Source organism: Lissotriton helveticus, chromosome 3_1 (genome assembly GCF_964261635.1).
Source record: "Lissotriton helveticus chromosome 3_1, aLisHel1.1, whole genome shotgun sequence".
Taxonomy (NCBI): Eukaryota; Metazoa; Chordata; class Amphibia; order Caudata; family Salamandridae; genus Lissotriton; species Lissotriton helveticus.
This window is the reverse complement of record NC_136061.1, coordinates 1,361,637,980-1,361,658,864: the sequence shown is the minus strand read 5'-3', so window position 1 is coordinate 1,361,658,864 and position 20,885 is coordinate 1,361,637,980. Positions and strand designations below refer to the sequence as shown.

General features: G+C 46.1%; 1 long non-coding RNA gene across 1 annotated transcript; it reads right to left on the bottom strand.

Annotated features, from left to right (window-relative positions):
* Window positions 1-13,822: 13,822 nt before the first annotated feature.
* Window positions 13,823-16,221, bottom strand: LOC144824977 (uncharacterized). Its single transcript, XR_013609218.1, has 3 exons — window positions 16,134-16,221; window positions 15,759-15,856; window positions 13,823-13,999 (listed from the first exon to the last, which is right to left on the bottom strand). It is a non-coding gene; the product is annotated as an uncharacterized LOC144824977 (long non-coding RNA).
* Between the last annotated feature and the right edge of the window lie 4,664 nt (window positions 16,222-20,885).

Here is a 20,885-nt window from a genome sequence, read left to right as displayed (position 1 = left end):
TACGCCGACGACACCCAGCTGATTCTCTCCCTCACCAACGACCCCGCCACCGCCAGAGCCAACCTTCACGAAGGGATGAAAGACGTAGCCGAGTGGATGACAACCAGCCGCCTGAAACTGAACTCGGACAAGACGGAAGTCCTCATCCTGGGCTCCTCGCCCTCCGCCTGGGACGACTCCTGGTGGCCCCCCGCCCTGGGCACCGCACCCAAACCGACAGACCACGCACGCAACCTGGGCTTCATCCTGGACTCCTCCCTCTCCATGACCAGACAAGTCAACGCCGTCTCCTCGTCCTGTTTCAACATCCTGCGCATGCTACATAAGATCTTCCGGTGGATCCCCATCGAGACCAGGAAGACGGTCACCCAGGCCCTCGTCACCAGCCGTCTGGACTACGGCAACGCCCTCTACGCCGGAACCACTGCCAAGCTCCAGAAGAGACTCCAGCGTATCCAGAACGCCTCGGCGAGACTCATCCTCGACGTCCCCAGAAGTAGCCACATCTCCAGACACCTGAGAGACCTGCACTGGCTCCCGATCAACAAAAGAATCACCTTCCGGCTCCTCACCCACGCACACAAAGCCCTACACAACCAAGGCCCAGGATACCTCAACAGCCGCCTCAACTTCTACGCTCCCAAACGCCACCTCCGATCGACCAACCACGCCCTCGCCGCCGTCCCCCGCATCCGAAGAGCGACAACAGGAGGAGGTCCTTCTCCTACCTGGCCGCCAAGACCTGGAACTCCCTTCCGACCCACCTCCGCCTGACCCAGGACCACCTCTCCTTCAGGAAGAAGCTCAAGACCTGGCTGTTCGAGCAGTAGCAGCACCCCCCCCCCCTAGCGCCTTGAGACCCTCCGGGTGAGTAGTGCGCTCTATAAATGTCTTTGATTGATTGATTGATTGAGGAATAGATGGTTGTGCTGTAATATTTGTCTTCTCTGTCTTTCTCAAGCAAGGTGTACCTTGTCCCTTTTTGTGAATGTTGTAATGTGTTGGTTCCGTGACTGGTGGTGTGAATGGTCTTGTGTGTATCACGTACGAAAGGTGAGGGAATGGCCTGTAATGCGGTTGGGGCCTTGACGTGGCTTTACAGCTCATGAGCTGTGAGTCACTGGTTCAGTTTTTTGTCCTTTCAATTATTGACAGTGCATTTCATTTTTGTGAAATCTCTTGTTAATAAAATGTTATACACTGCACCATCACTCGCCCTCGTGCCAAATCCAACCAGTATGTGTGTGTGCTTGAGGAAAAGTTGGTTGTGCAGTAATATTTGCCTTTTTTGTCTCTCTGCCACGGTGTACATTCCATCTAAGAAAAACCTACCAACTGTAGATATTGTTGTAAACTAAACACCCATGGGAGTACATGGTGATGTCTCTCTTGTGATTCCCCACAAGTTATCTTACCCACAATGTACTGCAAACCTAAAAAATGTGACTGTCACATTTTCCTTGCATTACTGAGCCAAAATGTTCAGGCTTCAGAAAAAAAACAAAACATGTCCTACTACCCAGCATTTCCCCAAGTATCCCCAAGAAATGGTACCTCACTCGTCTGGGTGGGCCAAGTATTTCTGTGGTGCAAAGTTCTGGAATCTGCATGAATCCACAAAATTCCACCCACCCCGCATTCCCCAAAGTCTTCCGAGAACAATGGTACCTCACTTGTGTGGGTAGGCCTAATGCCCGTGATAGGAAACGGCCACAACGCAACGTGGACACACCACATTTTCACTGTGAAAACGGACCCTTTTTTTGCAAAGTGCCTAGCTGTAGATTTTGAACCCTAGCTCTGCCGGCAGCTAGGGAAGTCTAGCAAACCTATACATTTTTACAAACTAGACATCCAGGGGAATTCAGGATGAGGTGACTTGTTGGACTCTCACCAGGTTCTGTTACCCAGAATACCTTGCAAACCTCAAAATGTATAAAAAACAAACACATTTTCCTCATATTTCTGTTGTGGAAAGTTCTGGAATCTGCATGGATCCCCCCTCCGCATTCCCCAAAGTATTTTGAGAAAAATGGTACCTCACTTGTGTGGGTTGACCTAGTGCCCGGACAGGAGACAATTCAAAACACAACGTGGACACCCCACAATTTCCTAGTGAAAACAGACTTTTTTTTTTGCAAAGTGCCTAGCTGTAGATTTTGAACCCTAGCTCTGCCGGCACCTAGGGAAACCTAGCAAACCTATACATATTTGAAAACTAGACACCCAGGGGGATCCAGGATGGGGTGACCTTTCTGGCTCTCACCGGGTTCTGTTACCCAGAATTGCTTGCAAACCTCAACATTTGTCCAAAAAAAAAAAATTTTTCCTCACACTTCTGTGGTGCAAAGTTCTGGAATCTACATGGATCCACAAAATTCCACTCACCTCTCATTCCCCAAAGTCTTCCAAGAAACATGGTACATAACTTGTGTGGGTAGGCCTAGTGCCCGTGACAGGAAACGGCCCAAAACGCAACATGGACACACCACATTTTTACAGTGAAAACAGATTTTTTTTTGCAAAGTGCCTAGCTGTAGATTTTGAATCCTAGTTCTGGTGGCACCTAGGGAAACCTAACAAACCTATCCATTTTTTTAAACTAGCTACCAAGGGGAAGCCAGGATGGCGTGACTTGTCTGGCTCTCACCAGGTTCTATTACCCAGAAAAATGACCTATAAATCACATGCAGGTATGGGTACCCACAATTTCGAAGATGTGCAAATAGCTACTGTTTGTAAACTCTATATTTTGTTTCTATTTCAGAAATACATAGGTGACTTTCATACTGATTTTTCCCTGTTTATATTTTCCCAAATCAATTGCTATATACCAGGTACACAATAAAAAACCATTGCAAGACGCTGCTCAGTTATTGGCTCTGGGTTCCTCAGGTTCTTGGTGAACCTACAAGTCCTATATATCCCCACAACCAGAAGTCCACAAATAGAAAATATGTACTGAAAAGATATCTTGTTGGTATAAAATCTTGTCATGGAGCCTCGTTGTTGTCACCAAAGTCTCCTTGCGTTTCAACATCTGATTGTCTATCATCAATTCGCTTCAGACTCTTCTTTTGAAGGAGGTGTGGGAACAGCGTCTGAAAGCTGCTGTTTCCTAGACAAGCAGTGGCTGTCTAGTTGGGCAGGCTTCTAATGAAAGATCCCTCTTAACATTGCCGCTGAGTCACACAAGCTTTTACTTCAACAATAAGGACTGTAATCATAGGAATTTAGCCCTGAAGAAGTCGCTGTGTACTCCATGGTAGCGATGAAACCCGTGTTGGCTAGGCTAAGACTCTGTACCAAGGAACGCACAACAGGGACAATAAATCCTGGAACCACACAGAGCAGTGGATGAACAGAGTTTTCCACTAGAAAAACCATCCGGTGTGCAATGTCTTTAATACAGATTATTGGCAGCAAACATCACAAACCAAATGGAGTGGGAGGTCTCCAATTGCTGTGTTAGCTAGAGTTTGACTATTCATTAGAGCAGTAGGTTCATTTTCAAAAAACAAAGTTAAGACTTCCTGCTGCTACCAGATATAAATGCCTCAGATGGCTCTCACATTAAATGTTTTCTGTCACCTGGATTCATCATTGCCTCTCGAAAGAAGAGTAAGTTGTACCAACGCGTTGTGTTGCCATCTGTTACCTTCCCCACCCAGTTGATTCATCCCTGTAAGTGGTCACTGCTTACTTCACTGCAGTCTTCCTACTTCCAGAGGAATTGTCCTTAGGAAGCCAGGCACTCACACCTAGTCTGGGACACTAATTGCAGTCATAGGGGTGAAGGAGGCTAGCCAAATTGGTTTTATTGCCTGTTTACTCTCAGGAAGAAGAATGTGAACTTTTTCACTACACCTATAAAAGCACTTCCACCTTGACAAAGAGTGAAAATAACTTTAAATTAGCTTTGCACAATTTTCCTAAGCCATGTTACAACAATTGGCTTTTTATTTATAACAAGGCCTGCTCAGGGAAAACATCTAAATTAGTACACACTTTGAAAAATAGCTTTTGGTGCCCTGTAATGCTCTCAACTTACAGGGCAAACTTAAGGGTAAGTTACCAAATTAATACAATTAGGTTTTTTACATGGGAAATCAGGTTTCATTGTCTCATTCTATTGCAGTGATTTTATTTGCAATCAAACCTTAACTCAATGGTGTTTTCTGGAGCCATATACTTTAGTCATTTAGGTAGATAGTGTAAATACTCAATGCAGCCCACATATGTTATGTAACTTCTACTCCATTTACTGTAAAGTCAAATAAGCCTTTTAGGTGTGACCAATTTTCAAGTACAGAGCACACACACTGCGGTACCGAATGACAGTTTCACAATGCACAAAGTTATCATAGCAGCATAACCTTCAGAAAAGAAATGTACACAATGATGTCATTCCATACACATAACCTCTCCAGTTGAAGACTGAGAAAAATCAGTTTTCTTGGAAGTTGTCAACACAGCAGAACATTATGGAAAGACTGTAAGCGCTTGAGTGCTGAGTCACAAGTTAGTGTTCTGCCTTAAAGGCCTCTCTTTCAACATCACTCCACTGAGGTTCTAGTGGTAGTAGCTTTCTGGTGATGAATGATACAAGCTGGTCCTTATGCCCCCATAATAACCTTTTGTGCCACAAGCTCTTTTCTGAAGTAAGGTCTCTCTAGTATGGGTGTATTGCACTCAGCCGCTCCTTTATATCAAACTATACTCTACTGTAGTCTTTACGTTCTTGTGCTGCTTATTGGAAGTCAGTTCTAAACCATGCACTAATTAATATCCCTGTGCCCCTTCTTGAATCCCCTGTAGTATAGTGAGGATCTAAAAGGTTTTTACCTTGTCTGGGGAGCCTCCCAGGTCTTGATGTTTTAAATCTTTGGCAGGAGAGGCTGTATGCACCTCCTGCCAACGTGGTGGCCAAGCAACACTACATAACCATACCCTAACTTGCTCTTACTTACCATGATAGTTAGGCCTGCCTTCTGCCAAGCTTGAAGTATTTCCCTGAGCTAGGTTAAGTGGTCACCTCATCTGGAACTGTAGACCACAATGTCATCTAGGTAGGGAGCATTAACCCCTTTCAGCCTGACCAGGACCCTGTTGGCAACCCTTTGAAATGTGGCAGGATCACCTTTAACCCAAAAGGTATCACCGTAAATCAAAAGGGACTTTCTGTTCTAGAGAATGCCCACCTTTCCTCTGCACCCTGGGTAAGGGCAATCTCTCAGCACTCCAAAGTCAAATCCAAGATATGAAGAAATTTGCAAGCCCCTTACCAGTCAAGGAGCTCATCATCTTTAGGTGTTTGGTGGGTGTGAGTCTTACATGAGTGAGTTGAGGCCTCTGTATTCCATATAGAACTTCTGCTCTGTAGTTCAACTTTCAGATTGGTACTATAAACCAGAACCACCAGATTAGACCGAAGACACATCAATGATTTAATAATCGCCAGTCCAACATCCTGAAGACCTCCTGAATCCTGAGCTTCACCCTGCTCGGCAGCCTGAATAGTTAGTTCTTCATAAGGGGTAGAGACACTTGTTTCAATGTCATGTGATGAGCCCTGGGGCAAATGAAAGCCTCTGACAGTGGACCAGAACAGAAACATAACAAGGACAAAGCCACTTCCTTCTATGGCATCCCTCTAAGCAAGGTGCAATAGTACTTTATTCCACTTCTGGCTAAAGGACTTTTCCAATCGTGTTCTTCAGTGCCTTGCTAAACCTCTTAACAAACACATTCATTTAGACATAGAAAAAGAAAAACTTTAAGCTCCTTCACGTTCATCTCAGATGGACTTCATGCATGCAGACATAAAGCTTTTTCCCCTGTCAGAAATAATCTCATTTGGTAATGCCCCTCAGGAAAAGATGCACAGCAGGGCCCTTGCCAGCATGGATTAGTAACAACTCTCAGAGATATAGCTTCACAATACAGGGTGATACGATCCTCTACCTCGGGGATGAACTTATTATCTTTGGCTGTCTAAGGATTGAGTGCCTGATAGAGTAAACTCATACCCACTGAAAATGAATTCCTACCACTGCAAGTTGATTGAAAGTTGTCTTAATCTGTCCTCCTTACTTGTCACTGACTTGGCAAGACAAACAAGAGGAACAGAAATCCCACACATTCCTTCTCATCTGGGGCTAGTTAAAATGGTTCACCAGCCTGTCAAAGATATTGGCCTCTCTGTGATGCCCACTCAAGGGAAGATCAAGATCCAGACTGCGAGAAATTGGGTTATTGGATGAGGGGGGTGTTAGCTCTTCTTAAGCAGCAGCCACAATACTTTATAGAGTGGAGAACCACAAAAAGTCACTAAATTAACCTGTGCTTAACCCTCTGGTAGCTTGGCACAAACGCAGTCAGGCTTAACTTAGAGCCAATGTGTAAAGTATTATGCAAAAATTTAATCAGTAGAACTGGAGTTATTAATATTTAAAGTTTTACGTGAAAAATATTACTTAAAAGATCAAAGCGCCAACCGTATCCATCAAGTCAATCGAGGCCGGTGCAAAGTAGAAAGACATGGCTGATTGCGTAGGAGCGCAGTTTGGATACAAGAAGTGGTTTGGGCACATTCTCTGCTCACTTTCAGACTTAGAATTCTTTTTTTTTTTTAAATGTCTAAGACAGTAAAGTTCAGCAGGACAATGCAGCCAGCGGGGTCCGAAGAGGAGGCATCATTGTTGGAGAGGCGTTGGATGAAGTCATTGTGAAGAATTTCTATGTTCCAACTTAGTCTCTTTTATGGAAATCGAAAATCTCCAGCAGGACAAAGCTGCAGGCTTTAGCTGACTAGGGATGCACAAAGGTGGATACCCGATCTGTGAGGAGCCACTGAACAAGATTTACTGCTGTAGAGAAGAATGTAGTGGGAGCTGCCTTGAAGTCAGGCCGACCAGCTTGAGCGGATCAGTGAACAAGTAGGTTGCAGTCTCCTCTCGGTTCTCAGAACACTTTTTGGCAGAAAAATGTCTAAGTCTCAAGTTTTGGATTTGGGCTTTCTGAGCACATTTAGCACCACTTCTAATGGATCCAAGACTGGAAGGGCACCACTTGGAGGGTTATGACTCACTCAGGCTTGGTCCAATTGTGGGTTCAGGATGTTTGGAGCCTTTTCTGCCCCTCAGGCTATGATCAGGAGCCAGTCAACTAGCCCTTGAAGTCACTCTGGAGGTATTAGTTCCAAGCAGGAAAGCAGGGCAGTCCTCTTAGTGCACAGGGCAGCGTCAGGCAGCAGGGCAGCCCTCTTGGTGCAGCAGGGAAGTCCTCTGAAGTACACAACAGGCCACAAGTAGCAGGGTAGTCCTCTGAGAGTAATTCTGCAGGTCCAGTAGTGAACTGAACATCGGGTCTCAGGGTCCTATATTTATACCTAGTGCCAGGTTTGAAGTGGAAGAAACTTCTGGAGTTTCCCCCTACCGATGTATCTGGAATTTACTGCCTCACTGCCCTGGCCCAGTCTGTCTGGGGGCACAACAGGCTAGTGTGAAGTATTTTGTGTGTGACCTGTGGCAGGGAATTTGAAGCGCAAGTGGGTGTGTGCACAGCTGTGCCACCCATCCTGCTTAGATGGCCCGTTCTACCAGTACCCTGCCCCACTAGTGTGTTACTGTCTGGGAGGAATATACAAAGGCCAACGGCCAACTACACCTAGTCATGTGACCGAGGATACAGGCTGCAAGCACCAAATGGTTAGGCCATGTGGCATATTCAGAATTGTGACTTAAAATCCAAAATTAACATTAAAGGGGATTTTAAATTACACTTCCTTAGACACCAAACATGACATATCTAACTTCTCTCAAACAAACGTTACCACATATCAAACATAATAAGGCGATCCAATGTTAACCTATGGGAAAGGTAGCCCTTATAATAGTGAAAAACAAACTTGTGAGTTTTTCACCACCAGGACATGCAAAACTTAAAAGTACATATCTAACCTTTTAAAATATAATACACCCAGCCCTAGGGGGCGCTGTTTAGTGCATAGCTTAGTGGTGGCTTATCTGTAATAAACAGGGAGTATTGCCAAGGGCTTTATTTTGGCAAGTTGAATTGGCAGTTTACCACTGCCTGGAGGCTTCAATGACACGCCCTTGGCATGTTTTAAGGGGCTAACAAGTGGGTGGAAAATAAGTGCTGTAGGCCCACAAGCAGAATTACATTTACCAGCCCTCGGTATATGGTATTCCACTTTACAAAGGATTTCTCAGTAAATGAGATATGCAGATCATATATAAGCCAATTTTACCATGTTTTGGGGAGTGAGCATAACCACTTTGGCATTGATTAGCAGTGGAAACGGCACAGAGTATTAAGGCTAACAAAAACAAATTCAGCAATGCAGGAGGGAAGAAAGCAGAAACTCTGAGGCCAATTGGTCTAAACAGAGCCAGCAGAAAACCTCTGTTGCACTGAGGCAACGTCAGCACTGTGGTTGCCCACAGTGACATTTTGTATACAAGGCTGAGCTTGTGTTATTGAAATGGATTCCACAGGCCTCCATTACTCTGGTTCATTCACACACTCTATACATGTAGCACACAGGCCACACGCACAAACAAGAGGAATTAAAATAGGGCAACCTGGTATCCTTGGGAACCTGGGTAAGTAATATAAGCAAAGAACAATGGATCTCTCTGCATAAATATTTTGGCAATTTATTTTAATGTGTAAGTAAAGCAGAAACATATACATTGGAAAAAACAGTCATGTGTCAACTATTGTAACAATGTTATCCAAAACTATGCACAAAATAATAGGTGCTCCAAAATACGGCGCAGTGATAGTGATTAGTGACTAGAGCGTCAGGAAGTGTTCTGTGGCTGTAAAAAGACAACAGTTGACTGTAGAGTGGTTACAATTCAGAACAAACATCAACAATTAGTTAGGGCCAAAGGGAATTTTTTAAGACCAGGCTCTGACATACTCCCCACATACATTAATTTACACACAAATATCAGAGGGTATAATATAGAAAGAACTAGTGTATACGCAGGGTGTGAACTAACAGGAAGACCTAATTACCCCTGCCATGTGTGTATCTAACTAGGGTCATCCTAACGACAGACCCACGTAGTGGTCAGGCAAGGATGCCCATCAGTCACCACCCGGAACCGCCCTTCATCATTTGGGATTCCTTCAAGACCACTACTAGGAGTGCCACTGATCTGTCACGGAAGAGGGCCCGGGTAGTAAAAGCTCTCAACCGGTCAGATAGGTCTCACTGTGGTCTAGCTACTCTGTTGTGAGGATGTTAGTACAATAGTGGAACTGATGTCGCAGTGTACAAAAGTGTATATGAAGTAAGAAAACAGTGTATTAAAATTGGATGAGGGGGTACTGAAAATGATATTTATTCTGGTGCTACCCACTCTTCCAATATTAAAAAGTAGTCAGTGACAGTCACAAGAAATTATTGGCTGCCCAGATGTACTATGAGGTCAACATGTTTCATCAATTATTGACACATTCTGTCATTGCTTTCTTCAGGACCAAAAATACTGAAAGCTACTGCGGACGATGTGAAAATTAAACAAAAAAGTGCTCAACAAAACCATTAAAGGAACGAATACAGAGATCACCTGAATCCACTAGGTGTCTGCATCGGTTCTTCTCTCTTCTCGTTGTGTATTCGGACGCCGGTTTTGAAGTACCGACGGACAGAGCGGTGCTTCCCTTCTTCCTGGGCCATTGCCAGGTGGGGTGAGGTCTGTACCTCTTACGAGTTTGTGTAAATACACAACGAGAAGAGAGAAGAAACGATGCAGACACCTAGTGGATTCAGGTGATCTCTGTATTCGTTCCTTTAATGGTTTTGTTGAGCACTTTTTTGTTTAATTTTCACATTGTCCGCAGTAGCTTTCAGTATTTTTGGTCCTGAAGAAAGCAATGACAGAATGTGTCAATAATTGCTGAAACATGTTGACCTCATAGTACATCTGGGCAGCCAATAATTTCTTGTGACTGTCATTGACTACTTTTTAATATTGGAAGAGTGGGTAGCACCAGAATAAATATCATTTTCAGTACCCCCTCATCAAATTTTAATACACTTTTTTCTTACTTCATATACACTTTTGTGCACTGCGACATCAGTTCCCCTATTGTACTAACATCCTCACAACAGAGTAGCAAGACCACAGTGAGACCTATCTGACCGGTTGAGCGCTTTTACTACCTGGACCCCCTTCCGTGAAAGATTAGTGGCACTCCTAGTAGTGGTCTTGAATAAGCATGGGCGTATTTTGCGGATTCGCAATCCGCGAATTTGCGGATTTGCGTATTTGCGGATTGCGAAAATCCGCAAATTCCGCAAATTCTCGCGGATTTGCGTATTTTTTGGGGGGGGTGTGTTCGCACGGGTTTCTGCAAGTTCGCGAGGGTTTTGTACAATTTCGCAAATTGCGAACTTACTTGTCGGGTCGCCAGTTTTGCGAACTTGTTGTTGCTACGTGCCCAGCCTGTTTGCAAGGCTTTCTTCATCACTGCCACCCTCTGTTACCACTGGCACTCTCTTTGGTCACCCATGCCACCCTCTGGCTCACCCATGTTACCCTCTGTGTCATCACAGCACCCTCTGGTTCACCAGTGTACATTATTGGGGCAAAGCAAAGCACTGCCATCCTGTCAACACTGGCACTCTGGTTCACCCATGCCACCCTCTGGCTGGCACACCCATGCCACCCTCGGTGTCATCACAGCACCCTCTGATTGACCAGTGAGTGTACATTATTGAGGCAAAGCACACCTGCTAAGTGCTTTAAGTTTTGCAAACAACAACACCTGCCCTGCCCCAACTGACATTAATGAAGGCTGGCACCTGCTTGTCTGCTCCCTTTCCTTTTTGTTGCAATGTAAATTTTTTTTAACAGGATGCAATGGCATACTTGTAACTATTCTGTGACTGTCAGAGCAGGGTCACACAATAGTTGCAAGTAGGCAACCGGATTCTGGAGGGCCCCTTCAGGAAGCACTACAGGGAAATGGTTACAAATGATGAGCTCGAACTTTTGCACCTGCTCGTTGGTTTTGCTTTTGCAAAACTCGTTTTTCGGTAATTTCGCCCTATTCGCGAGGCGCGGTGTCGTGCGAAATCGACCAGGGAAGCCGCGAACTCGTGCGAGTTACCCCAAGGTTGAGTATGGGCGCCGCCATTTTGTTTGCGTGACGTATTTCCGTTTCCGCCCGCTATGTGTAATCTCGCGCGATGAGCGCCTTGCGAATACAAGTTCGCACGAGTTCGCGAGAGAAATCGCGTGCGAACTTACTTACACGCACGTGTTCGGGCGGCCATCTTGTTTTTCATTCATTCCTATGTGTCTGGGCATGGTGTTTCTATCCTCTGTATATCTCTGCCATCCTTTGCTTGTTTTATTTTTTTTTTGATCTATTAAACTTTTTTTCTATCCCTCTTGTTTTCTAGGTCTATATTTTTGTGTTTTAGTCTACTTTTGTTTACTTTTCAACTACTTTTTTAAACTTTTATTTCCTTCTTTTCTACTCTTATTCTTTTTCATTTTATCTCCTTACCTGCCCAGAACATGGTGAAGACAGCAGTCAAGCTGCCCAAGACGGCCGCCGCAGCCCGTGCCCGGCTCCCGTGTGGCCGCTTGAGGGCGGAAATGGTGGTGCCCCGGGAGATCTTCAGCCCTGAGGAGGTGGGCGCACTTGTTTTTTATGTGCAGCGCCGTCTCCCCAGGACCATCGCGGCAGGCGGCAGGATCGCTGCTGGTTACACCAACAGCCAGGAGCGACGGAAGCGGTGGGGGCAGGTGTGCCGGGCCCTTTTTAAGATCACGGGGGTCCAGCGCACCTACAATCAAGTCACCCACCGCTGGACCGATATCCTGGACCGAGAGCGTGACCTGCTAGACGTGCTGGGAGTGGAGGTCCCCGGGCTTGGTGAGTAGTAGTAGCAATTTTTTCATCACTCACTACTCTGTTTTTTCTCCTGCTCTGTGTGACTGTGTTATATTGCAAATGTTTGCTTTAATTTTTTTACAACGAGCAATAATGCTGCTGATTACATTGATAAGAGAGGTAAATTAATATTTCAAAATCTTCTGTGCATTTCAGGTGCACTGTTCTCCTTCTCTGTGGCGGTGCCACTGCTTATTTGTTTTCTATTTTGTGTTCATTTAATTGGGCTGAGTAATGTATGAGTGTATTTTACAGAACTGCGTAATGCTAGACACAAAGGGGCAGATTTACAAGCCCCTTGTTCCACGTTTACGCTGCCTTACCTGACGCACAGCGACGTAAACGTGGCGCATCCCTGCGAGTCATGTACAACGTGATCCATCTAAGGAGATGCGCCACGTGAAGGCCTGGGCCTGCGCCACAATGGGTGCGTTCCCACGCAAGGGGGGGGGGTGGCGGTCAGGCAGCTGTGCGCCTCGCAAAAGTGCCTGCGTGAAATCTACAAGATTTAACGCAGGCACTTCCGCGACGCTGCTATGTCAATTCTTTATGCCTGCTTGCTTGAAGCAGGCGTAAGGACTGATGCGGTATGTTGAGTATTGGGCAGCCCTGAGCATTGCTATAGTTGCATCGCGCCCGCGACACGACTCTAGAGATGCGCCCCTCTTTCGTCACGAGATGCGTCACGCATCTGCCTACCCTTGCGCCAGGGTTTGCCGCATTGTAATAGCGGCGCATCTGCCGTGACGCAAGGTTAGTTTTGCGTTACGCATTTGTTCTGGTGCACATCTGGAGGTGTCCAGCTCAGAACTCGTAAGTATGCCCCTAAGTGTCAGATTAGCAATTACCTGCACATCCCTGCAAAGTGTGCGGCACGCCAGCACCACCCATGGTGCGCCGTATTTACAATGCTGCACACCATGGTCCCAAAACGTCACCGAAGCGTTACGCATCGGTGCCGTAAAGGCGGCTCATTGATGGAGTTGCGTTGCAACGATGGCGCAGCTCCAGCAATGCTGCGTCAAGCCGTAAGTCTGCTTCATGCAGGCGCAGGGTTTCAGTGACGCATCATTGTCCTAAATGACTGATTGAAATTTTATCTATTCCCCATAGCCACTTTTAGCATGCGTTCCTGCGCAGGAACGCCCTCCCTTGCGCTGGAACGCTCCCTAATGGCGCAGGGCTTTAGAATGGGATGCACCTCCCATATGCGTCACGTTGTTAATATACGCAACACCATGGCGCCTCTCTTGTTGTGGCGCTGCGTCACAAAAGTGACGCAAGAACGGAGCAAAAGAGCTGCAAGGGGCTTGTAAATCTGCCCCTAGAGTAGAGGCTCAGGTGCAGTCCTTCCTTTGTAGCCCTCTTTTTGACTGAAATAGTTGGTTCTTGTTCTTTCTAAATGTTTGATTTGGTTGACAAGGACATCGACAAGCAGCAATCATCAATGTTTTCTGTTCTTTCTTTCATGTTGTACGTCAGGTCCGCCCAGGGGCAAGCGGACCGAAAAATCGGATGCAGTGGCTCCAAAGGAGGGGGATGCAGGCCAGGGCGGCGAGTGCTCCTTTGCTGGCCCCAGTAAGTTTTCATTTAAATATAGAGGACCTATTGTTGTCCAAGCGTTCCTAATTTAATTGTTTCGAAATAGTGTTTAGATAGGAGCAAAATCAATAATCCTACTGTTGCAGGGACAATTCTCCACAAACCGAACTATGGACACCAAAGACCAGAGTAATAATATTTCAGAGTGGCGTGTTTGGCACACTGTATAAATAAACCTGGTAGTGTCAGCGGCACGGACTCCTCCTTGCAAAAATTGCAAAACTTTTCGCTCAGTCACTCTAGTCTGGAGGACTAAAAACCACAGAGTCTATTCAAGTTTAAAAGCTTTATTAAAAGTTTAAGTAAACACATATATTAAAATAAAGTTAGTTGGAAATGGAAAAGTGCTTGGTGCTGAGTTGATGAGTAATGGAAAACATTTCTTGTGGTCGAGCCGAGCTTTCACCTGGTTTGAAGTTGATGTTGCTCTTGTCCTTAGAAGTCCAGTTTCTGTCTGTTCAGAGAAAAATGGAGTGTGTTAAAATTAAGCAAGCATTCAACAATTGTGACAAAAAAATGAAGCAAGACAACAGCTTTCCCTGGAAGGAGGGACATTTTTACTTTAGACTAGAGTAGACAGTCAATTAATTTTTCTGTTGTTTTCACATTTTTTCATTCATAGACCAAATACTAGTGGAGTGGTGTAATCTAACATTCTTAAATCAACTTTGTAGGTGGAACATCTGGTGGCGGGGCCAGCTCGGATGTGGTGGTGATCCTTGACTCGGAGTCCGAGGATCAATCTGGGGAGGAGGCGGCGCTAGAGGAGTCGGACCAAGAAGTACAGACTGTGAGGAAGGAGACAGTGGCGGTGGCGAGTACAGGTAAGCTGGATCATGGTACTATCTGACTCTTAGATAGGATATGATGTGTATCCAGTGGTGGCCCAGTGACAAATTACAATATGGTAATTACAGCAGGCTGGGACCGACAGACAGATAGAGGCAGAGACAGAGAGAGAGGAAGACAGAAGGAGAGAGAGAGAGGGAGGGAGCCAGAGGGAGGGTGAGGGAGGGAGACAGAGAGAGAGAGACAGCGAGGTAGAGGGAGACACAGGGAGACATAAAGAGGGAGACAGAGAGAGAGAGAGAGAGGGAAACAGACATATCGCCTGGGCTTCTGCCAGATCTCTTTCATATGAAAGAGCATCAAACCAAGGATACAAGTGAGTTGTGGGAAGGGAAATGGTGATTCAAGCGCCCCCCTTGCCCCTCCCTGCGGACGCCCATGATACTGGCCTGAATAGTTTTGTACTGCGCTGGCTAGTTGCTAGTTGTACTGTGACACAACTTCCTGCTGAATTATTTTGTGTTAATCATATTCTTAAAGAGCATTGGTTACATATTATGTCTTTCTTTCTTCATATAGTTGGCAATACTAAAACCTCAAAACCGACGAGGAGTATGCTGGCTGTACTGGCCCGGCAACGGAGGCTGGAAGCAACTGTTGCCCAATATCGGCGGCTGGTGGAATTGGAGGGGGACGACACACAGTCCAGTGCATCAACATCTGCATCCTCCTCCGTGACCCCACGTTCTGCCGGTAAGCGCAGTGCTCCAGCGAACCGGAGCCGTGCTGGAAGACGCCACCGCCGAGCAGCAAAAGCTGCACCTCGCAGTACTGTTAAGGCTCGCTTGCGCCGTGCACTCCGCAGAGTGTCCGACCTAGAGGCGGAGGTCCAGAAATGGAACGAATATCAGAATGTGGTGGAGGGCCTCCGCCTAGATCACGCCACCCTCCAGGAGAAGTATGATGCCCTGGCCCTAAGGCATGATGCCCTGGAGGCCAAACTTAACAGCTTGCATCCCTAGAGTGTCCCTTGCCCCTTTTTTAGAGACTTTTGGGGGGTGGGAATTGGGAGTTGGGTTTTTTGGGGACTTTTGAAGGACTATTTATTTGTTGGGGTTAGGGAGGGTCTTGCGGGAGATTATTTTGTTAGGGATATAAATATACTTTTTCAAACTTTATCTGAGCATACCTGTTTTTTTACTACTTTTGAGCTTGGTGGGTGGTGGTTTTGCAGTAAGTTCATTTAACTGAACACTGTCATCGTGTTGGTTCACGTGCAATAGGCCAAATGTTTTCCAAAGTAAATGCCTGTCACAGAGTTTGTTAATTCAAGAGCCCTAGGACTTTACTACCAGTACCACTGTCACTCTCTCGCCTCTCCGAACACTCCATTATACTACCTCCCATCCAAACGCTTATCTTACCTGTAATTTGTGTTTGAGGGCTGGCTCCACCTGGAATTCACAGAGTCCTAAAGCGTTCTGCAGCAGGGCCACAACTGGAGTTTCCCGGCGTGGATTTTCTGCAAAACAAAAGCAATCAACATTAGAAATGTGGCAGCGGTGCTCACACACCACAAAAACCTAGAAGCCCCACAGACAGCACCCCTAAGACAGGCAAGCGAGCAATAATAACGCCTAAACGTTCACGTGCAATAGGCCAAATGTTTTCCAAAGTAAATGCCTGTCACAGAGTTTGTTAATTCAAGAGCCCTAGGACTTTACTACCAGTACCACTGTCACTCTCTCGCCTCTCCGAACACTCCATTATACTACCTCCCATCCAAACGCTTATCTTACCTGTAATTTGTGTTTGAGGGCTGGCTCCACCTGGAATTCACAGAGTCCTAAAGCGTTCTGCAGCAGGGCCACAACTGGAGTTTCCCGGCGTGGATTTTCTGCAAAACAAAAGCAATCAACATTAGAAATGTGGCAGCGATGCTCACACACCACAAAAACCTAGAAGCCCCACAGACAGCACCCCTAAGACAGGCAAGCGAGCAATAATAACGCCTAAACGTTCACGTGCAATAGGCCAAATGTTTTCCAAAGTAAATGCCTGTCACAGAGTTTGTTAATCAAGAGCCCTAGGACTTTACTACCAGTACCACTGTCACTCTCTCGCCTCTCCGAACACTCCATTATACTACCTCCCATCCAAACGCTTATCTTACCTGTAATTTGTGTTTGAGGGCTGGCTCCACCTGGAATTCACAGAGTCCTAAAGCGTTCTGCAGCAGGGCCACAACTGGAGTTTCCCGGCGTGGATTTTCTGCAAAACAAAAGCAATCAACATTAGAAATGTGGCAGCGGTGCTCACACACCACAAAAACCTAGAAGCCCCACAGACAGCACCCCTAAGACAGGCAAGCAAGCAATAATAACGCCTAAACGTTCACGTGCAATAGGCCAAATGTTTTCCAAAGTAAATGCCTGTCACAGAGTTTGTTAATTCAAGAGTCCTAGGACTTTACAACCAGTACCACTGTCACTCTCTCGCCTCTCCGAACACTCCATTATACTACCTCCCATCCAAACGCTTATCTTACCTGTAATTTGTGTTTGAGGGCTGGCTCCACCTGGAATTCACAGAGTCCTAAAGCGTTCTGCAGCAGGGCCACAACTGGAGTTTCCCGGTGTGGATTTTCTGCAAAACAAAAGCAATCAACATTAGAAATGTGGCAGCGGTGCTCACACACCACAAAAACCTAGAATCCCCACAGACAGCACCCCTAAGACAGGCAAGCGAGCAATAATAACGCCTAAACGTTCACGTGCAATAGGCCAAATGTTTTCCAAAGTAAATGCCTGTCACAGAGTTTGTTAATTCAAGAGCCCTAGGACTTTACTACCAGTACCACTGTCACTCTCTCGCCTCTCCGAACACTCCATTATACTACCTCCCATCCAAACGCTTATCTTACCTGTAATTTGTGTTTGAGGGCTGGCTCCACCTGGAATTCACAGAGTCCTAAAGCGTTCTGCAGCAGGGCCACAACTGGAGTTTCCCGGCGTGGATTTTCTGCAAAACAAAAGCAATCAACATTAGAAATGTGGCAGCGGTGCTCACACAACACAAAAATCTAGAAGCCCCACAGACAGCACCCCTAAGACAGGCAAGCGAGCAATAATAACGCCTAAACGTTCACGTGCAATAGGCCAAATGTTTTCCAAAGTAAATGCCTGTCACAGAGTTTGTTAATTCAAGAGCCCTAGGACTTTACTACCAGTACCACTGTCACTCTCTCGCCTCTCCGAACACTCCATTATACTACCTCCCATCCAAACGCTTATCTTACCTGTAATTTGTGTTTGAGGGCTGGCTCCACCTGGAATTCACAGAGTCCTAAAGCGTTCTGCAGCAGGGCCACAACTGGAGTTTCCCGGCGTGGATTTTCTGCAAAACAAAAGCAATCAACATTAGAAATGTGGCAGCGGTGCTCACACACCACAAAAACCTAGAAGCCCCACAGACAGCACCCCTAAGACAGGCAAGCGAGCAATAATAACGCCTAAACGTTCACGTGCAATAGGCCAAATGTTTTCCAAAGTAAATGCCTGTCACAGAGTTTGTTAATTCAAGAGCCCTAGGACTTTACTACCAGTACCACTGTCACTCTCTCGCCTCTCCGAACACTCCATTATACTACCTCCCATCCAAACGCTTATCTTACCTGTAATTTGTGTTTGAGGGCTGGCTCCACCTGGAATTCACAGTGTCCTAAGGCGTTAGGGGACTCGTCAACGTAAGTTTCTTCATTGTGCAGAATCCAGGCATCAGCATTATGGGTAACGGATAGGGTGAGTCTGGAGGAGGAGGACTCAGGATAGACGACCAGGACTGAGTTCTTGTCAACTAACTGTTGTGAACCTGAGGAATGCTGCGGCATCAAAATCAAGACAGTTCTGTTGATGGGCTTGTTGTTTTATTGGTTGATTACAGTTTTGTTGGGAATGTGATGAAGCACTCGCTAAAGAAAGACAGACACACAGGAATAAAAGTGAATAAGGAGGACTAAATTTACAATTAATGAATGATTGACTAATTTTCAGAACTCGCTGTCAGGGAAGCAGAACTCGTCCTCATACTCTGCTAAATCATCAGTCGGGGTTACTTCTAGTAACTGAGGAGAACTTTCCTCAGGTATGTCGGTGTCCTCTTCTTCCTGCGTGGATTCTCGTACTCTGTAATCTGGTGGTATGAAGTGCTGGTTCATCTTTATCAAGGTGAGCCGCTCCACATTTGCGGGCAAGAGGCGGGACCTTTTGGAAGTCACAATGCCACCAGCAGAACTAAAAACACGTTCTGAAGACACGCTTGCGAGTGGGCAAGACAAGTAATTGATAGCCAGGTTGGTGAGCTCTCGCCATATTTTTCTTTTCCCATGCCAATACGCCAATGGGTCCTCTGTTGAGTCATCCAGATAGGCCTGCACCATTGAAAGAATGTCCTCCCGGATTCCTGTATTTTGCACTTCTGTGTCCTTTCTAGGACAAGGAAACCCTAGCTGAGTTAGCCAACCCGCTTCAGACATATCGCCTGGGCCTGGTTCAGATGATACGGTTGCTGGTGTGGTTAACGGCTCAGAGGAAAAGACACTCACTTCTGCCACAGGCACAGATGCAGAAGTGCTTTTTTGGGACGCCTGATGGCCTGCTGATTCACTAGTAGTACTGTCTTCTCCTACAGTTTCCTTCCGCTCTCTTTCAAAACGAATGGCTGACTGATCTAGCCAACCTTTGTACTCTGTAACATCCGATGTTTCAAAAGGAATTATTACTTTGCCAAACAATGGCTTTTTGTAACGTGGATCCAGAATAGTAGCACAAATGTAGTGCTGTTGTTTCTTGATTTTTACAAGCCGTTCATTGCTAACTAGGCGTTGTAATAATCTCTGCGCCAACTCATGTGCTTCGTTCTTTCCAACGTCCTTTAATTGTGAAGACACCACCTTGACTTGGTGCTCGAGCTTCAGCAACAATGGGATAGCTTTGCTCAAAGAACAGTCCTCCCTGCTGACGTCACGCGTGAAGACCTCAAAAGGACGAAGCATGTCTGTCAGGCTTTTAACTAGCTGCCATTGCTCCACCGCTAGCATCATTTCTGTTGTATCACCACCCAGGTTGTAGAAATACTCATTGACTACTGGAAACAACTCATGCAGACGCTCAAGCATGTAGAAGGTTGAGTTCCAACGTGTTGCCACCTCCTGGATAAGTGCTTTCACTGGCATTCTACGTTCATTTTGCTTGCGCCTCAGCTCCTTCCGGGCCTTAAAAGAATGGTTAAAATGTGTGCATATTCTTCTGCAGATGGTCAGTGTTTTGTCGACTGCAAGTTCTTTTTTCAAAACATTTTGCACAACAAGGTTGATACAGTGCGCCAAACACGGCACTCTGAAATAGAAACCGTCCTCCATGGCCTTAACTACATTGCTGCCATTATCTGTAGAAACATAACCAACCTTGCATTTTCTTGGGGGCAGCCATTGCGAGACCTTTTTGTTAAAGTCAGCCAAAATGTTGACTGCAGTATGACTTTTCTCCATGCCAAACATGGCTAATGTTGCATGTTTACGAGCACCCTTAAAAATCTCGACCAAGTCACCACCTGCATTTATCTGTTTTATGACTCCTGAAAAAGAGACCCAGTGTGCAGTGATGCACATGTAATCAAGGGCTTGGCAACTGGTCCACATGTCTGTTGTCAGGTGTATAGTGTGAACAGCACTCTTCTGCAAAGCTGCCCCCACCAACTCAAGCACCTCTTTATGTAGTGCTGGAACAGCAACCCTGGCAAAATAGAACCGGCTAGGAACCTTCCATTTAGGGGCCAGTGTTGCCACGAGTTCAAGGAAACCCACACCTTCGACAAACGAAAAAGGGAGAAGGTCCACCGCTAGCATTTTAGCCAGCTTAGTGTTATACAGGCGTACAGTTGGGTGGTTGCGTTGAATTTGCACATCTGAGGAGAACATGGCTGAAATGGTGCGCTGGACAAATTTACGGGATGATGCTGATGCCTTCTTCGACCCACTTCTGATCAGTGTTGACATTTTCCGCATTGGTGTGTCTCCCAGACTCTCAGTGTGCCTCCTATGTGTTCCGGAGGGTGTGGTGCTGCCAGGGGTACTGGGTGCAACCGGACACATGTCTGACGCTTCTTCTACCTCCCCGTCATCTTCAGATGAAACACCTAGTATGGGTATATTTTGGCCACTTGCCCTTTGGGATCGCTTTCCCCTGACGTTTGCTAGGTGCGGAAACCATTCGACAGCGTGCTTTCTTTCAAGATGACCTATCTGGCCTCCGGTTCCATAGTTGGTACCAGTCTTACCACGGCTAACGCTAGTCTTACAAATGCAACAAACGGCTATGTTATCATACTTTTCATGGACACTAAAAAAGTTCCAAACTAGGGACTGGAAACTTCTGGTTTTGCCGCACGAGGTGATACTGCTGCCAATGCCAGATGAAGCAGTGGTGGATGAGCCTTGCAGACATTTACTGGGTTGTGCAATTATTGCAGCAACCTTACTTGAGGGAGTCGAG